A 19260-nucleotide genomic window follows, 5' to 3' on the forward strand; every position below is an offset into this window, starting at 1 on the left:
CAAACGCCACTGAGAGATCAAGGAGAATCAACAGGGTCACACTCCCCCTGTCCCTCTCCCGACAAAGGTCATCATACAGGGCGACCAAGGCTGTTTAAGTGCCAAAACCAGGCCTAAAACCGGATTGAAATGGATCCAGATAATCGGTTTCATCCAAGAGCGCCTGGAGCTGGCCGGCGACCACCCGCTCCAGGACCTTGCCCAAAAAAGGGACATTCGCCACCGGTCTATAGTTGTTCAAAATATCTGGGTCCAAAGAAGGTTTCTTTAGAAGAGGTCTCACTACTGCCTCCTTGAGACTACCAGGGACTACTCCCTCTCTCAAGGAGGCGTTTATCACCTCTTTGGCCCAGCCGGTGGTTACAGCCCTGCTGGCCTTCACCAGCCAAGATGGGCAAGGATCAAGGGCAGACGTGGTCGCCCGCACCATTCCAAGCACCTTGTCCACTTCCTCGAGCTGCACCAACTGAAACTCATCCACAATGAAGGACAAGACCGCGCTCTGGACACTTCAATGGAGTCATCTGTCATAACATCAGAGTCTAAGTCCCGACGGATGCAAGCAATCTTATCCTGGAAGTGCTCCGCAAATTCGTTGCAGCGAGCTTCCGATGTTTCCTTAGTATCAGGAGGGCCAGAATGCAAAAGCCCTCGTACCACCCTAAAAAGCTCCGCTGGGCGGCAAAGAGATGATCTAATGGTGGCAGCAAAATATGACTTTTTTGCCGCCCTAACCGCTTTTACATACAACTTAGTGGAAGCACTCACCAAAAAATGACTACATCCGTCAGGAGTTCGCCTCCACCTGCACTCTAGCCTCCTTCTCTCTTGCTTCATCACTCTCAGCTCCGGGGTATACCACGGTGCTGTTTGAGTTCTGCACTGAAGGGGGCGCGTGGGAGCGATCATGTCAATGGCCCGGGTCATCTCCGCATTCCACAGATTGACCATGGCCTCGACAGGAGCGCCAGTGCTATCAGCCGGAAAAACTCCCAGAGCGCTCTGGAAAGCAACAGGATCCATAAGCCTCCGGGAGCGGACCAATTTAATAGGTCCCCCACCTCTGCAGAGGGAAAGGGTTGCCGTGAGTCTAAAGCTCAGCAAGCGGTGATCTGTCCATGACAATGGAGTAGATGAAAAATACCCCACCCTCAGATCACCATCTCCATGACCAGTGGCAAAGATCAAATCAAGAGTATGTCCTGATACATGCGTCGGGCCAGTAGCAACTTGAGACAGCCCCATGGTTGTCATGGAGGCCATGAAGTCCTGAGCTGCCCCGAACAAGACAGCCTCGGCATGAATGTTGACATCCCCCAGTACCACAAGTCTGGGGGATCTCAACAATACCTCCGAGACTATCTCCGTCAGCTCAGCTAGGGAAGCCATTGGGCAGCAAGGTGGTTGGTACACCAATAGTATTCCCAATCTGTCTCCTTGGCCCAGCACAAGATGAAGACGCTCCAAACCAGTCGCCGTCTGGACAGGGTGCTTAGTGAGAGAGAAAGAACTCTGATAGACCACAGCAACCCCGCCTCCCCGGCCCTCAGATCTACCACAGTGCTGCACCGAATACCCAGGTGGGCAAAGCTGGGAAAGAGCAACTCCTCCCTGTTCACCCACCCAGGTTTCGGTAATACACACAAGGTTGGCACCCTTCTCCACAATCAAATCGTGGATAAGGGGGGTTTTATTAACGACCGACCTAGCATTTAAAAGCAGCACCTGGAGATCCGAGAGCTGGCTGACAGTACAACCAACAGTCCTGTGGATAGGAGGAGAACCGGAACAAGACACAGACACAACTTGTCTGGGACGAGTTCCCCTTACCCCTTACCCTTGGTATCATGCCATCATGTGGGTTATAGCGCCATCTAGCATCCGAACAACAGTCAACAGTGAGACATCCGAACAACAGTCATAAACAGAACAGGCAGAACAGCAAAGAAAAGGACAACTGCCCAAATGAAGGAGCAGCAACAGCCAGAACACATACACAACAGTCTTGACTCATTCACACATTATAAACGTATTGATATTGAAGTAACCTCACCACTAAAAACATATATGAAAAAGTGATACAGTATAATACACCCAGGCAGCCTCCCTCAGGGAGGGCTATGATGGCATGATACCTGGGGAAAGCACCTTTCAGGTGAGACCAACGGTCCACTTTCCCCAGGTAACATGCCATCACGTGGGATGTACCAAAGCAGCCCTACTAGGGAGGGACTGAAAAATGGAAATGGACTGCCTTCAAGTCGATTCCAACTCATGGTGACCCTATGAATAGGGTTTTCATGGTAAGTGGTATTCAGAGGTGGTTTACCATTGCCTTCCTCTGAGGCTGAGAGGCAGTAACATACTGCCAGAGTGAGTGAAGCAGCTCCCTTCAAAAATAATCCAGAGGATGAGAACCCATGGGGATACTTGATGAGTTAACCAAGAAAATTGAAGAGATAGTAGAAGCTTGACGACACAAGGTATTGGGCTTCAGTCCCATCTTCAAACCTTTGCAAAGAAACTGTAATACCTGTTGGGCCATTACTTTAGAAGGTTATAGGCCATGGGAGATATGCCTGCTGGAAAATGCTGACCATGAACTCTGGTAAATTCGATTAGTCAACGGCCATCTAGAGGCCAAAATGGTATCAATAATCTCCTGTGCTAGGCTAATGTGAATCAACTGTGTCCCCTCAAACTGCAAGCTGTCAGACTCAGCCAGTCGGGTTCTGGATCCCAGATCGGTCCCTGCAAGAGAAGATCCGGCCTCACTGGCAGCCTCCAAGGATCTGCTACTGATAAGGTGAGGAGATCCTAAAGCCATGGGTGGTGTAACCAGTATGTGGTTAGTAGAACTAATTGAGCCTAGTCAAGTCAAAGTTTCCTCAGTGTTCTGCCTAGCAGGGGAACAGGTGGAAACACATATAGGAGGCTGTCCAGCCAAGGAGTCTGAAGAGCATCTACGGACTCTGCCTTTGTCTCTAGATATCTTGAGAAGAACTGGGGAAGCTGCGAGTTGTTGCTCGAGGCAAAAAGATCCACAGTCAAAGCACTGAAGTGGTGCTGGATGAAACGAAATACTGCCGGATGTAAGCTCAATTCCTCCAGAATCACTTGCTGTCTGCTTAGACAGTCCCCAGTTACATTCAAAACCCCGCTGAGAAGTTCTGCCCTCAAGGACAGCAGGTGTTTCTCAGCCCAATTGAATATCAGAGTGGTCTCTGCCTGAAGACTTTGAGACCTGGTGCCTGTGATGTTCCTGCTTATATTGTAAATATGGTAAGTGCTGGTTATATAGAAGACATATGGTAAGTGGAGTGAAAGAGGAGGGGGGAGTACATGAGCAGTAGAATGCTGGATGATTGGCTGAGTGTTTGAATGGCTGGGAGTATAAATGGAAGAATGACAGTTGAATCTGGGAGGTGGTGAATTGAGGGGTGGAGAGAGAGGTTGAGGTGGTGTTTGGAAGTGGTGTTGTTGAGAGTGAGTCGGAGTTCTGAGGCAATTAGTAAGAAGTCAAGTATCTAACAGAATATAGATGAAACCATACGCTTGTGAAACATTCTAAAAGTAATCTTGTTATTTTTAATTCTTAATAAATATATTACTTGGTTAAACATAAGCCTGATTTCTTCAGCTGGGAACACATACCAGGGGGAATAGCAAAGTAACCAAGGCTGAACAGTTGTATTGAATGGTGGCAGCGGCGGATTGGAGGAAAGTGTATCCAGTCCCACAGAGAAACCCAGGGCTGTATGCTTCAGAGACAAGAGGCTGCAGGGGGGGTTGTGAATTACCTATACCCATAGACACAAGGTATCAAGATAGCCTGGCAGAGACTGAGGCACAGTCTAAAGGCTATAAGAGATACAGAGTGTGGGGTAGTGAGGCCTAGCAGGGGGATTTGTTGAAATCTGTGCTAGAGCTGTAAAGGGTAAGAAGAAAACCTGACATTCCTGTCTTCTGGTAGCCACTAGTGAGAGCTTCATAGGTGGTGCTGGGGAAGGACGTCACAGTGCCCCCTTGCCAGTTCAAGAGCAATTTCACACGTGTTGTCAATACGGATCAGGACATGAGTAAAATGAAACATTGTATGGAAGTGACAGAGGGCCAGATGGACTGCCCTCAGCTCCAGCCAGTTTATGCTGTGGCCCCTCTCTGCCTTGGACCAGGTGCCTTGCATGAAGCAGGAGTAGCAGTAGGCCCCACAGCTGATCAGACTGGCATCTGTTGTAAGAACAGTCCTGTCCAGCTCTCAGAATGGAGCCCTCTTTCAAAGATTCTGAGCTGAAGACCACCACCACTGGAAGGAAGACCACAGTGCAGGGGAAACACAAATCACCCAGTGCGTGGAACTCTCAATGTCTGACTAAAATGGCAATAAGGCCCATTGGAGTGGACGAGTATGATGTCGAGTCCAAGGGACACTATGGATGGATGATATGAGCATGCCCAGGGCTTTCACCAGTAGCATAACATCTGCCATCAAGTGGTGCATCAGGAACCATGTTCTTGATCATTGAGATTTGCTTGGCGATAGGAAGACCATGGCGTGGGTTGTGTCCAGAATGGCTCCCAGGTGCTCAAGTCATTGAGTAGGAGATAGGTGACTTTTCTTGAGGTTGACTAAAAACCTGTGGTCCCTCAGGGCTGTAAGGGTATGATGAATGTGAATTAAGGCCTGATCCCTGGATTTTACTCAGACCAGTAGGTCATCCAGATAGGGATAAATGTGGACACCCTGGAGGCGGATGTGGACAACCAGGGTGAGCATCACATTTGTGAACACTCTCAGAGCTGATGAGAGATGGAACAGTAGGGCCCGATATGGGAAGCATCTGCTCTGAGAGTGTTCACAAATGTGATGGTCACCCTGGTTGTCCACCTCCTCCTCCAGGGTGTCCACATTTATCCCTATCTCAAGGCAGATTGGAACATGCAGATATGCTTCCTTCAAATTGATGGACACCAAGAAGTCTCCCTCTTGCAATGCCTCTATAATTGAGACTAGGGACTCCATTTTGAAGTGACGATATCTCACAAAACTGTTCAGAAACTTGAGGTCTAGAATAGCTGTCTTGGGGACTGCAAAGAGACTGCAAACCGAACAGAGTAGACCCCTACATAGCATTCTTTCAGCAGCACTGGTTCTATGGTTGCTGTGTCCTGAAGGTGCTATATGGCTTCCTTCATCACCAACTGTCTCCCCAGGGAGTGGGTCGGTGGGGGGTAGGATAAAAATCTGTTTGGCAGAAATGTCCAAAACTCTATTTCATAGCCATAAGATATGAGGTCTTTTATCCAAGAGTTCATCCGTTCATGAACTGCCAATGTTCTGCAGAATGAAATAATCTGCCTCAAACAGGGATGGCGTCAGTAATGACTCTGTTGCCTGCCTCCCCTTCCTGTAGAGGAGGAAAGAGGCAAGGCTTGCTCTTGTGTTGAATACGCCCATGGAATCACTGCTTAGACCAAGAGCCTTTGGGGGGAGGTCAAAAATTGTGGCCTCTTCCCCCAGTTCACATTCCTCGAAATGGCTAAGAGGAACAGTACAGAGCAAACCTTCTAAACAACCTCCAGAACTCTTTTTTATTCGTGGCTAAGACTGGCTTCCCCTTCTCCTTAGGGTCCACCAAGACGGATTTGAGACCCTCTTCTCCAAATAACATAGTGCCCGTTTAGGGTACCATAAAGAGGTTGGCTTGGACCGTAGTATCAGCATCCTAATGCCAAAGCCAGAAAGTCCTCCGTGCTACCACACCTGTCATCATAGCACAAGCTGCAAATTGCATTGCATCCAGAGTAGCATCAGCCACAAAAGCTTGTGGAGCTTAACAAGAGCCCTTACAATCTTGGCAGGATTGGGATTGGGGTCATCCAGGAGGTCATCCAACCACATCATAGAAGCTCTAGTGAATATAGACTCTGCTCAAGAAGCCCTGATAGAATAGGCCATTGCATCATGGTTCTTACAAAGGGCAAAATCAATTCTTCATTCAGATGAGTCCTTGAACTGGGAATCCCCTTCTTTGGGAAGAAGAGACTTGGTAACCAAACTGGAAATTGGCCTGTCCACTACTGGAATCTTCAAATCATTAATCAAGTCAGTGGCCAAAGAATAGTGTTTTTTAGCTAGGACTGGAACCCATCTAACCCAATAGGGTCCAGAACAGGAAAACGGTATATTGCAGACTGAGGAGTTCTCAGAACCTTGGTGCCCTTGACTGGTGAAGGCTAGGTTCCAACAGAGTAGATAGGAGGCCCAAGGTTTCCAGTGTCCTGAGAAACAGAGGTAAGATATTGGCTGAGTCGAAGAGATGGTGAGAGGGATCCTCCTCTGCCTCTGATTCTCCACTCCAGTCATCCCCTTCAGCGTCCAGTGGAATGGAAGTGTCCACTAGGTCTGTCACATCGCCCATAGCTCTGCCTCTGGTGACATCAAAGGGATCTGGTGAAATGGATCGACCTTCATATGAATGGCCATGAGGAGTAGTAGTCCTGGCATGAAGCTGCGTATGAGGGAGGGTTTGAAAACTTGTGCAGGGCTGAGGCTGCAGCTGCATCAGCAGTTGAGCTTGAGACAAGAAGCCTAGCAACGCATCTTTCAGTTGAGAAACAAATTTAGCAGTTAACTGCAATCCAAGCAAAGGTACTTGTGTGGCCGGGAGAGGAGGTGGCTCTGTAGCCACCTAATGGGCTTGTTGAGGTGGTGACGTAACAGCAGCAGGCCCAGGTGACTGAGCTCTAGCCTAAGGAATGATAGTAGAAGGCAAAACAGAAATTGGTGACCCACCAGTACAGACGCAGGAAGCTGGTGCACAGTAGAAGGCTGAACTTGGAAACCATCAAAGTCCTCCACAACTGGAGAGTGAAAGAGGGCTGTCAGTATCTCTTGATCTGTAACCAATGCCTCCTCCATCACCCCGGTAGCTGTAGGGGAGGACACTGCCAAAGTGCTTGGAAGGGACACATACCTTGCCCGTCTGGCCACAAGCTGAGTCGAGGAGTGCTTGGTTTTGGGCAACTGCCTTAAAATGTAAATGTACTGCCTTCAAGTCGATTCCGACTTATGGCGACCCTATGAACAGGGTTTTCATGAGGCTGAGAGGCAGTGACTGGCCCAAGGTCACCCAGTGAGCTTCATGGCTGTGTGGGGATTCGAACCCTGGTCTCCCAGGTTGTAGTCCAACACCTTAACCACTACACCACACTGGCTCTGAACCTCTTTAGACTGGTGCTTAGAAACCTTGAGCTTTGGTGTCTTGTACTTCATCTCTTGAGAAGTTATGGCAGATATACAAAGCAGTTCTGCCTCAGAGGGTTGATCCATAGAATCTACCATTGACGTTTGTGCTGTCATAGTATACATGCACACAGTAGAGGGTTGTGGTACCAGAAAACCAACACACACACTGGGAGAGGGGTGCGGTGATTTGAACTCTTAGACACACACATGCACACTGTAGGGGTGTGTGGTGATTTCATGCTTAGACACACACATGGCAGAGGGGTGTGGTGAATTGACACTTAGACACATGCACATGGTAGAAGGGTGCGGTGAATTGACCCTTTGACACATGCACATGGTAAAGGGGTGTGGTGAATTGATAGACAGACACATGCACATGGTAGAGGGGGTGAAGTGAATTGATACTTAGACACACACACACATGGTAGAGGGATGCGGTGATATCACACTTCACTTTAGATCCTGTAGAAAGGTGCAGTGAATTAGGGGCTCAGGCCCACACACACAGTATAGGGGTGAGGTGCAGCCCCACCTGCACACAGTAATTATGCTTTCCTCCTCTTAATAACAATCTTTTTAAAAATAATAATAATATATATTTATAAAATAAATATATATATCTGTATCTGTCCTTCAGGTAGAGGGCCAACTCTCAACTAGCAGAGGTGAGCAGAAAACTAAGAAAGGCTAAAAAGCTTTCAACAAAAAGAGTGGGAAAACTTGACACAAAATGGTGGGCAGGAGGACTAAAGGAGGCAAGAAGCTGCCAAAATAGTGGGCAATGGAAAAGGGCAGGAAAGCACCAACTGCCCAGAATCGCCGCCACAAGCTCCAAAAGGCTTGTCACAACCTTAGCCTAAATAATGTGGGTGGTGGTGGGGAGCACTGCCACCCCCGCAATCCGCCGGAGCCACAGCCACAAGCTCCAGTTGGAACGCACTAGGAAGTGCCGCCACCCCGGCAGCCTACTGGAGCCACAGTTGCGAGCTCCGGTAAGGTCCGCTATCCCATGGGGGGGGGAGAAGATCAAGGTTCTTCAGGTGCCGCAGCTGTGAGCCCCATGAGGTAAGGCAGCCGACTGTCTCTGCTAGTAAGGGTAGCCAGCTAGTGGGGGGGGGTGCAGCCGCGAGCCCTGAGAAGGTGAAAACAGGAAAATAGCTAAGGAAATCTCTGGCCGCTGGCTGTCTCTGGTAGCCAGCATTCTCTGCTAGCGGGGAGGGGGGCTCTGTAGGACTGCAGTGTGAGCTCCACAAAGGAGAAAACTGGGAAGGAGCAGGGAAGGTGGAAAGGACTGTAAGAGCCAAGGGGAAAGAAAACAGCTCCACACTGCACAGCCCCACACTGTAAAGCACTCTCACCACTATCACACTCCTCACACCTTTCTCACACAACAAAAAACTCACTACAAAATGGCAAGGAGAGCTGTCAAAGACAAGAATGAACTGGAGTGGGGCCAGAAGAAGCAGCCCAGGTCTTGACTCCTGTTCATTCTTGCCTTTGGACGCTAGATGGCGCTATAACCCATGGCATGGCATGGTACCTGGGCTCACATCACTGAAAATGGGGGTGGAGTTTATGTCTCCAATACATTTTACATTCATGTTTTCACAGTGCATACTTCAAAACCAAGCACTATGTGGTATAGTCCTCCTGGGATTGTACAACTTAGAATGCATGATGTTGTTCTTATACTTGAATGCTTCTTCACATTAATTCCTCCTTGTCCACCCAACACAGGAAAAGCAAACATGTCACAGAGAAACCTAGCATAGAAACTTTAACCTGACATGCTAACCTTTCCACATAAAATGAGGCTTCTTCACATAAGGGACTGTTCAAGCATGATCTCCCTGATCTGAATGTTCCTGCAACAACACAAGCAATACTGTCTGCACCTCCTCATAACCGCTTACACCAAAAGCCTGGGTCACTGAAGAGATACATTTTTAGCAGGTTTCTAAAACCTTTGCTTAGGGTCCCTCAAACTTGGCACTAGCCCTGCTTGAGGTTCTGGTGCCTAATTGCTTCCACTATTGGCTAAGTCCCACTTCCTTGCCTCAGACGTTTTTGGTACAGCTCCTGCCTGCTATATCCCCAGGGGAGAACAAGGATGAGGGCAAGAAGTGCTGCCTGAATAATCAATAGAAATATTTACTGATTGATTGATTGATAGATAGATAGATAGATAGATAGATAGATAGATAGATAGATAGATAGATAGATAGATAGATAGATAGATAGATAGATAGATAGATAGATAGATAAGGGTTATTACATAGTTCAATACATCCTCATAAAATAAAAAATCCTGCACATACAATAATTGTTAAAAGATTTTCCCCTGACATCCCATGCAGGAACATTTAATTTGGCACACACAGTCTGAAGTGGTGCAGTTCAACAATGTGGTACAGTATTTCATCTACTGTATACATGAGCTAGTCCTCAGTGAGACCTAGACTAAGTTCTCACACTCATCTGTAAAAGACATATTTCTAATAACTAAGTCAAAACGCTCTGTTTTAAATGGTGAATATTTTAATATGTGTCCCTACCAAATGGTGAAAGAGGAATGGCCATTGAATTTCTTTTCTGAACAGCGATTATGGTTGTACCTCTTTTTCACAATCAGGGAATTGCAGTGATTTCTAATGTCATGCTTACATGTGTCTTTTAAAAATGAAAGTGTAAATTCACCTCTAATGTTTCACTTGATTTCGTTAACTTCTTTGCTGTCTCCCTCCACTTCAGAGAAAAAATCCACTTGATGATGGATGCCTTTTTTCACGAATCAAACATGCCTTTATTTTAGCTTAACATCTAACAAAAGCTGTGCTTCCCCCCCCACTGAAACAGTGGCCTCATTTGCACAACATAGTAAGCCAAACTATGACTCACCAGGGCCACAAGTGTGCAGGCTCTCAGGGAGGAGTTTGAAGCCACTTTGTTCCTCTCAGTCTTTTTTACTCTTGAGCTGAGCTAAGCCAAGGTTCGGCTTAGCATGTCACCTAAATCCAGGGTCATGCTTAAGCTCTCTTCTCACCAGCATGAGTTGTAGCCAAGAACAAACCTTGACTACAGCTTGTTGTTAGGAGAGAACTTAATCATGAGCCCAGGTTTGGACAACACACCAAGCCAAACTTTGGCTTAGCTCAGCACAGCGCAGAAGTAAAAACCAAAGTGGCTGCAAACTCCTCTCTGGGAGCCTGCACATTCAGATGGGCCCAGGAAGCCACAGTTCAGCTTACCATGTTGTGACAACAGAGCCATTATCTTTGGAAGTAGCTAAACGGGTTGAGTTCAATAACCAAAAACCAGAACCCAAAAGATGAATGGTTTTTGCCTACTTTCATGTTTTACAGCAAAAAACTGGTTTTTCAACTACTAGTTAAAAACTGGACAGCTTACAAACAGAAGGAAATGTCTCAACTGCTCTCTAATGTAAGATTTATTACTTAAAAACATGTATATAAAAGGCCCTTCTCAAACTTAACAAATGAGTAGTAAAAGAAAGACCCAGTGCCTGCAGGAGAAAGGGGACCACCACCGTCCAGGGAAGGAGAGCCGTTGCTGCCTGCCTGTCTGCCTGCTTGCTTGCTGCTGCTGCTGCTCAGCTACCACCACCACCACCCTCTCCCTGTTGGACTCCTGTGCTGCAGGTTGCCACGCCTTGCAGGACCAGGCCCCAGGTACTCAGCCAGCTGTGGCTGATTCCTTCCACCTGTCCCTTCTTTGGAGGGGATACATAAGCCGGCTGGCTGAGGCGGCTCCTGCTCTGTCTGCCTTTTTGTGGGTCTTGAGTCATGTGCTTGGGAGAGAGGACTCGGAGCCAAGTGGGGAGATTTGAGGGGGCCCCAATTAGCGTACTGACGGGTAGAGGGAGATATGGTGTTATGAGGAGGACTTGCCAGGTAAGGGGAACGCAGCCCAGGCAGTTAACGACTGCGCCTTGTTCCGGTCCTCCCCACACCCGCAGGTTTGTTGGTTGCCCTATCAGCCCGCTCTCAGGCCTCCGGATGCCAGATCGGTGCATAATAAGATCTCCCTCATTCATGATTTAATTGTGGATGAGGCAGCCGATCTGGCATGTATAACCGAGACCTGGGTGGGTGAGCAGGGGGGAGTCAGTCTCTCCCAGCTATGTCCACCAGGGTACCTGGTCCAGCATCAGGGTAGACCTTAGGGTTGGGGAGGGGGGGTTGCTGTGGTCTATAGGAGCTCCATCTCCCTCTGCAAGCACCCTGTCCATGTGACTACTGGTCTGGAGTGTTTGCACCTTATGTTGGGTCAGTGGGACAGACTGGGGATTCTGTTGGTGTACCGCCCACCCTGCTGCCCAACAGACTCCCTAGCTGAGCTGACGGAGGTGGTCTCGGGTGTACTGTTGAGATCCCCCAGACTGTTGGTTCTGGGGGATGTCAACATCCATGCTGAGGCCACCTTATCCGGGGCGGCTCAGGATTTCATGGTCTCCATGACAACCATGGGACTGTCCCAATATGCCATTGGCCCAACACATGTAGCAGGGCATACCCTAGATTTGGTTTTTGCAACTAGACATGGAGTTGGTGATCTGAATGTGGGGAGCCTTACATCAGTCCCTCTGTCATGGACAGATCACTGCTTGCTGAAGTTTAGACTTACAGGGGCTTTTCCCCTCTCCAAGGGTGGAGGACCTATTAAGTTGGTCCGCCCCCGGAGACTAATGGATCCGGATGGTTTCCAAAGGGCTCTGGGGAGTTTTCAGGCTGATAGGGCTGGCGCTTCTGTCGAAACCCTGGTTGAGCTGTGGAATACAGAAATGACCCGGGCGGTTGACATGATTGCTCCTGAGCGCCCTCTCCTGTGTATGGCTCCATGGTATACCCCAGAGTTGAGAGCGATGAAACAATATCGGAGACGGCTTGAGTGCAGATGGAGACGAACTCCTAGTGGATACAATTATACATTGGTAAGTGCCTATGGTAAGCTGTATTTAGGAGCAAAATATTGTTTTTTTGCTGCCACTATCAAATCATCAATCTGCCACCCAGTGGAGCTCTTCAGAATTGTCCGGGGGCTATTACACACTGGCCCCAAGGACATGGTAAAACCATCTGAGGCCCGCTGTAATGAATTTGCTAGGCACTTCCAGGATAAAATCTCTAGCATCCGCCAGGACTTAGACTCCAGTGTTATAGCAGGTGAATCAAGCGAGGTACCCAGACCACAGCTTTGTCCCGATTTCTTGGATGAGTTTCAGTTGGTGCAGCTTGAGGACGTTGACAAGGTGCTTGGACAGGTTCGTGCAACCACTTCTGTGCTGGATCCTTGCCGTTCTTGGCTAATAAAAGCTAGCAGGGATGGAACAGCCGGCTGGGCCAGGGAGCTGCTTAATGCCTCTCTGCGAGAGGGGGTGGTCCCTGGCGGCCTGAAAGAGGCAGTAGTGAGACCACTCCTGAAGAAACCCTCCCTGGACCCAGAAAATCTTAATAACTATAGGCCAGTAGCAAATGTTCCATTCCTGGGCAAGGTCCTTGGACGAGTGGTTGCGGGACAGCTCCAGACACTCTTGGATGAGACCGATTATCTGGATACATTTCAGTCGGGGTTCAGGCCTGGTTTTGGCACAGAAACAGCCTTGGTCGCTCTGTATGATGACCTTTGTTGGGAGAGAGACAGGGGGAGTGTGACTCTGTTGATTCTCCTTGCTCTCTCAGCGGCTTCGATACCATCGACCATAGTATCTTGGGGAGACTAGCTGAGTTGGGAGTGGGAGGTACTGCATTGCAGTGGTTCTGCTCCTATTTGGTAGGTTGCCTCCAGAAGGTGGTGCTTGGGGAGCATTGCTCGGCACCCTGGACTCTCCAGTATGGGGTTCTGCAGGGGTCAGTTCTGTCCCCCATGCTGTTCAACATCCACATGAAACTGTTGGGTGCGGTCATCCGGAGCTTTGGAGTGTGTTGCCATCAGTATGCTGATGACATGCAGCTCTATTTCTCCTTTTCATCTTCTTCAGGTGAGGCTGTCAATGTGCTGAACCGGTGCCTGGCTGCGACAATGGACTGGATGAGGGCTAATAAACTGAGGCTCAATCCAGACAAGACTGAGATGCTGCTAGTGGGTGGTTCTTCTGACCGGATGGTGGATGTCCATCCTGTCCTGGATGGGGTTGCACTCCCCCTGAAGGAGCAGGTTCATAGCTTGGGGGTTCTCCTAGAATCATCTCTGTCACTTGAGGCTCAGGTAGCCTCAGTGGCACGGAGTGCCTTCTACCAACTTTGGTTGGTGGCCCAACTACGTCCCTATCTGGACAGGGATAACCTGACTTCAGTTGTCCATGCTCTGGTAACCTCTAAATTAGATTACTGCAATGCACTCTACGTGGGGCTGCCTTTGAAGACGGTTCGGAAACTGCAGCTTGTGCAAAATGCAGCGGCCAGATTGGTAACAGGGACCAGATGATCCGAACATATAAAACCAATTCTGGCCCGCTTGCACTGGCTGCCTTTATGTTTCCGAGCTTGATTCAAGGTGCTGATTATAAAGCCTTACACGGATTGGGACCACAATACCTGATGGAACGTCTTTCCTGATACGAACCCACCTGTACACTACGTTCAAGATCAAAGGCCCTCCTCCGGGTGCCTACTCCAAGAGAAGCTTGGAGAATGGCAACAAGGGAGAGGGCCTTCTCAGTAGTGGCCCTCAAATTATGGAATGATATGTATGACGAGGTGCGCCTGGTGCCAACACTTATCTTTTCGATGCCAGGTCAAGACTTTCCTCTTCTCCCAGGCAGTTTAGCATGTGTTTTATATTGTTTTAAATTTTTAAATTGTGTTTTAAATTGTTTTTTAAAAAGATGTATTTTAAATTGTATTTGTTTTTAGTTATTGTAAACCGCCCAGAGAGCTTCGGCTATGGGGCGGTATACAAGTATAATAAATAAATAAATATGCACACCTTCTTCCATTTCCATATGGCAAATGGCAGAACCTCTGTTTAATGAGACTGACTTCACCTCCCTTGCTCCAGGACCAATATCTCAAAGTGTGGTTTCACCCCAGTGCCACCAAAAGTTAAATTATCCTAAAGCTCCAGCTCTCATTGATTTTCCCCATGGGTGATTCAAGGCTATAACACAAGTTAGAAGCATGTCTCCTACTGTGATCTGCTGAGCTTACTTCCAATTGCTTCTGAGTGAATGAAAGATGTAGCTGGTACAAAGTGAGACAAGTTTATCCAATTATTATTATTATTATTATTATTATTGCCCACCCTTCACCATTAACTACCAGGACAGGTTTCAGACATTTAAAATATAGCACTAAAAACCATTAAAACACATTACATTCATAGGAGTAGGGAGGGTTCTGTAAACATACATCTCAGGTGCCAAAGGCCACGGTAAAGAGATGCATCTTTAGTATTCACTGAAAACTTTATAGTGAAAGCTCAGATGTACCTGAGGTACAATTCCACAACTTAGGAGCTGCCACAGAGAAAGTCCTTTCCTGGGCCACCATCCCTCAAACCTCTGAGGGTGGTGGAACTACCAAGAAGACCCCCTCTGTGATCTCAATACCCAAGAGGGACTGTAAGGAAGGAGATGGTCTCTAAGATATTTGAGATCTAAGTCATTTAGGGCTTTAACGTGAGCACCTTGAATTGGACCCGGAAAGGAACTGGGAACCAATGAAACTGTTTTAGGATGGGGATTATATGAGTTCTAAAAGGAAACACAGCCAGTAATCTGGCCACAGCATTTTGGACCCGTTGAAGTTTCTGAGTCATCTTCAAGGGCAGCCCCATGTAGAGTGCATTGCAATAATCCAATCTGGAAGTTATCAGAACATGGAGCACTGTGTCCAAGTCATCTCTATCTAAAAGGGGTCATAGATGGCGAACCAGCTGCAGCTGGATATAGGCACTCCTAGCCATGGAGGCCACCTGAGCCTCCAGTGACAATGGTGGATCGAGGAGTACCCCAAGCTACGAACTTGCTCCTACCAGTGCAGTGCAACCTCATCCAGAACAAGCTGTCTTCCCAACTCCTGAACTCAAGAACATGGAACCCATAACACCTCTGTTTTTTCAGGATTCAGCTTCAGTTTGTTGGCCCACATCTAGCCCATCACTGCCTCCAAACACCTGTCTAGCACCTCAACCACCTCTCCCAATTCAGATGGAACAGAGTGGTAGAGCTGAGTGTTATCTGCATATTGGTGACACTTCTGTCCAAAACTCCTGATGACTGCTTCCAGCGGCTTCATATAGATGTTAAACAGTATGTGGGTCAAGATGGAACCTTGTGGGATACCACAAGACAGCTTCCATGGTGTTGAACCTCCCATAACTACTTTCTGTAAACATCCCTGGACATAGGAGCGGAACCACTGAAGGACAGTGCCTCCAGCCCCCACCTCCCTGAGCTGCTCCAAAAGGATACCATAATCAATGGTATCAAAAGTTGCTGAGAGATCAAGGAGAAGAGCAGGGTTGCACTCCTCCAATCTTTCTCTTGACAAATGACATCAACCAGGGCAACCAAGACTGAGTGCCTTGACTGGGCCTAAAGCCAGACTGAAATGGATTCAGATATTCAGTCTCCTCCAAGCATGCCTGAAGTTGGACTGTCACTACCTATTCGAGCACCTTGCCCAAGAAAGGGATAATTGCCACTGGGTAGTAGCTATTTAACACTTTTGGGTTCAAGGAGGACTTCTTGAGGAGGGGACACACCACCACCTCCTTCAAGGAGAATGGTACTCTACCCTCCTCCAGTGAAGCATTAATCACTCCCTGGACCCACCAGTCAGCCCACAACAGCTAGATCTAAGAAGCTAAGATGGGCAAAGATCAAGGGGGCAAGTAATCAGCCGCACTTCTTCAAGCAGTGTCCACATCCTCAGACCACAATAATCGAAACTGATCCAGTACAGAAGAGACACATGGTGGATTACTCCACTGGACTTGCTCTAACCATGGCATCCAACTTGGTCTGAATCTGAGCAATTTTGTCCCTATAGTGCCTCCCAAAGTTGTTACAACAAGCCTCTGAAAATGTCAGAGTAAAGTCTTGGCCAGATGACAAAAGCCCATTCACCACTCAGAAAAGCTCTGCCAGGGGCTCCTTGCAGATGCAATGGTGGCAGAGAAGTAGGCTTCTGCGATAATGTGACCTCACATGTGCTTGATCAGGTTCAATCTGAGATTTACACCACTTGCGCTCTAGCTGTTTACTCTCCTGTTTCATTGCATGCAGGTCACTAGTGTACCAAGGTGACCTATGTGCTCCATTGCAGTGGCGAGGGCACTCAGAAGTATCTACACATCTCACCATTCCACAGTGTGATAAGACACTTGACAGGAGCACCAGCCATGACAGCTGGAAAATCCCCCAGAGCATTCAGGAATCTCTCAGATTTCGTAAGTCTCCGAGGGTGGACCATCTCAAAAGGCCTCACCTGAAACTCTGGGCCTGGTGTACAGCTATATTTATCTGTCTACAACCAAGACCCCATTTATGAAGCTGAAGGAGAATGAGAGAAATTCAAGCAAAGGCAAGCAGATGTCCTTCAAAGAATAATCTGGATCTTGAAAGGATTGAACTATTTATTTTAAACTCCTGTTATAATTTTTAATGAAGGGGGGGAAATGTTGCAATCAATCCTCAAAATGTAGAGTTTAAAATTTTTGTGCTTCAGGTTTTTCCCCTAAATCAAGCAGCATAGTTCCCCAAGTTTACTGAATCATATTATAGAGTAATTTGTAGAAGGGCTGTCCCTTTTGCAGATTAATTCAAAAATTAACTGAATCAACTTTCAGTCTTTTTATTTGTCTTCCTTCCCTGCCCTACACTAGTTGCAAATATCCTCCATTCAGCTTTTGTTATTTGAATCACAATTCCCTCCCTTTTTTTGTTAATTCCAGCCACTTGGCAGAACTATGCTTTCCCCTTATGTCCATTTTTGTGATAAAACTCATCTCTCTGTGGCAATATGTGAAAGGAAGTAGGGGAATCAGGTCCCACAACATCACTAAATAAATATTGCAATCCACTTTTGTAAACCATAAACTTTGTTTGAAAAGCAGTCTATGAATCTTTTAAATCAATGAAATAAACATTTACTAAAAGTCCCAAACGCCCATACATAAAAACCCAGACATTCCATACACATATTTGGAGGAGAAAACTGGCAGGTGCTGGTTTAAGTAAGGGTTAAATGCTACTTCACACCTTTCTCTGTGTTGAGAAACACAGGGTTGAAACTGTGCTTCATTTGTAATGTCAAATTCTGCCTTTATTTTACAATCCTCTACTTTTGAAGCCACTCTTCTCCTTTAGACATGCAGTGTATTGGGGCAAAATTTAGCATAAGGTCTTAATGGGAAGGGATTTCTATTTTAATGGAAATGTTTGCCTATCAGGTCCACAAAGTACCTATGAATATGACCTGCATGCTAATATGCCCTGCCGCCATTCAGTTACATAACGGAGATAGTCCAGTGTCTAACAGCTTTTCAGGATGTTGCTACATTTAATGCACAAATACCAGTGTAGGTTGGACCTTACATTCTTTAGAGGAGACATTATCTCTGCCTCTGGGCCACATTTTTAATTCTATGATCAGCCAACAGTGGTGTTATAAAACACCATGTCCAAGGTTATTAAGAGTGACTGCTGACTAGCTTTAGAACGCCTTTCCTCTGGAGAGCCAACAATTTTCAAGAAACTATGTGGAAGCTTTTTAATTCAAACAAGCATTTTGTGATGGGGGATTTTTTTTGTGGGGTTTTAAAAAACTTTCTTATTACTGATTTATAAAAGTTTACTGTCCTCAGTCTTTCAGGAAAACCGAGACCACAATCCAGCTGTGCGTGCATGCAGTTTTCCTCCTCACCTGAAAATAGCTGTTTTGGGTTTTTTTTAAAGGGCAACTCATGCACGGCCCTGTCAGCTGGATCAGGAAAGGTGCCACGAGTCAAACACAAGTTTCCACACACAGTTTTTCATACAGCTAGGATTATACATGCACAAGAGGCTTGGAATATAGAAATTTGAATACTCCAAACAGCTTAGTCAGTGGATTGATTGATTGATCGATCGATTGATTTGATTTATATCCCACCCTTCTTCCCAGCAGGAGTCCAGGGCTGCATGTAGTTCAACTTATTCTGGACAACAACTGATCCAGAATAATAATAATAATAATAATAATAAACTTTAATTTATAAGCCGCCTATCTGGCCGATGGCCACTCTAGGCGGCGAACAATAAAACACGATAAAATACAATAATAAATATAGTCAGTACGGTACAATACAAAATTTACAGTATGATAGATTTATCAACATTTTAGCTCAAGGCTGATTCACCTTAGAGGTCTCAAAGGTTACGAAGGCCTGATTAAACAGCCAAGTCTTCAGGCCCCGGCGAAATATATCCAGGGAAGGGGCATGACGAAGATCTATTGGGAGGGAGTTCCAGATCGAGGGGGCCGCCACAGAAAAAGCTCTCTCTCGCGTCCTCACCAACCTAGCCACTTTAGTTGGTGGGACTGAGAGAAGGCCCTGCGTGGCAGATCTCGTAGGGCGGCTCAATTTGTGACGGTGGAGGCGCTCCATCAGATATACTGGGCCGACACCGTACAGGGCTTTAAAGGTTAATACCAACACCTTGAATTGAGCCCGGAAAGCAACTCATTATGAATCTGCTCATTATTAAGAATTCTTTTAGTTACCTCATGAATTGATAATGATGTCTAAATGTGATAGCCAGACACAGAACAGGAGTGATGGTGGTGAAGGAGTGAAGAAAATCTCCTGGAAATGTAGATGTGGTAGAGCCATGAAGATCTACAGCTACCTGCCTGGTCTATCTTCTCCACAAAGCTGGCTCAAAGCGTATGGATATGACAGGCAGCAGTAACAGAGATGAAATGCAGAACATCCAATGCTGTGTTGGAGTAGACAGAGCTTACTCCAGAATGTGATGGTGAATTTCTATCTCCTCAAACAGATGG

At 47.0% G+C, this 19260-nt stretch overlaps 1 protein-coding gene across 1 annotated transcript in view; it reads right to left on the reverse strand.

Moving 5' to 3' along the window:
- The window catches only part of DGKH (diacylglycerol kinase eta), a 247107-nt gene that overhangs the window by 53597 nt on the left and 174250 nt on the right, over positions 1-19260 (reverse strand).

The sequence above is a fragment of the Rhineura floridana genome, chromosome 5, assembly GCF_030035675.1.
Source record: "Rhineura floridana isolate rRhiFlo1 chromosome 5, rRhiFlo1.hap2, whole genome shotgun sequence".
NCBI classification, from domain to species: Eukaryota; Metazoa; Chordata; class Lepidosauria; order Squamata; family Rhineuridae; genus Rhineura; species Rhineura floridana.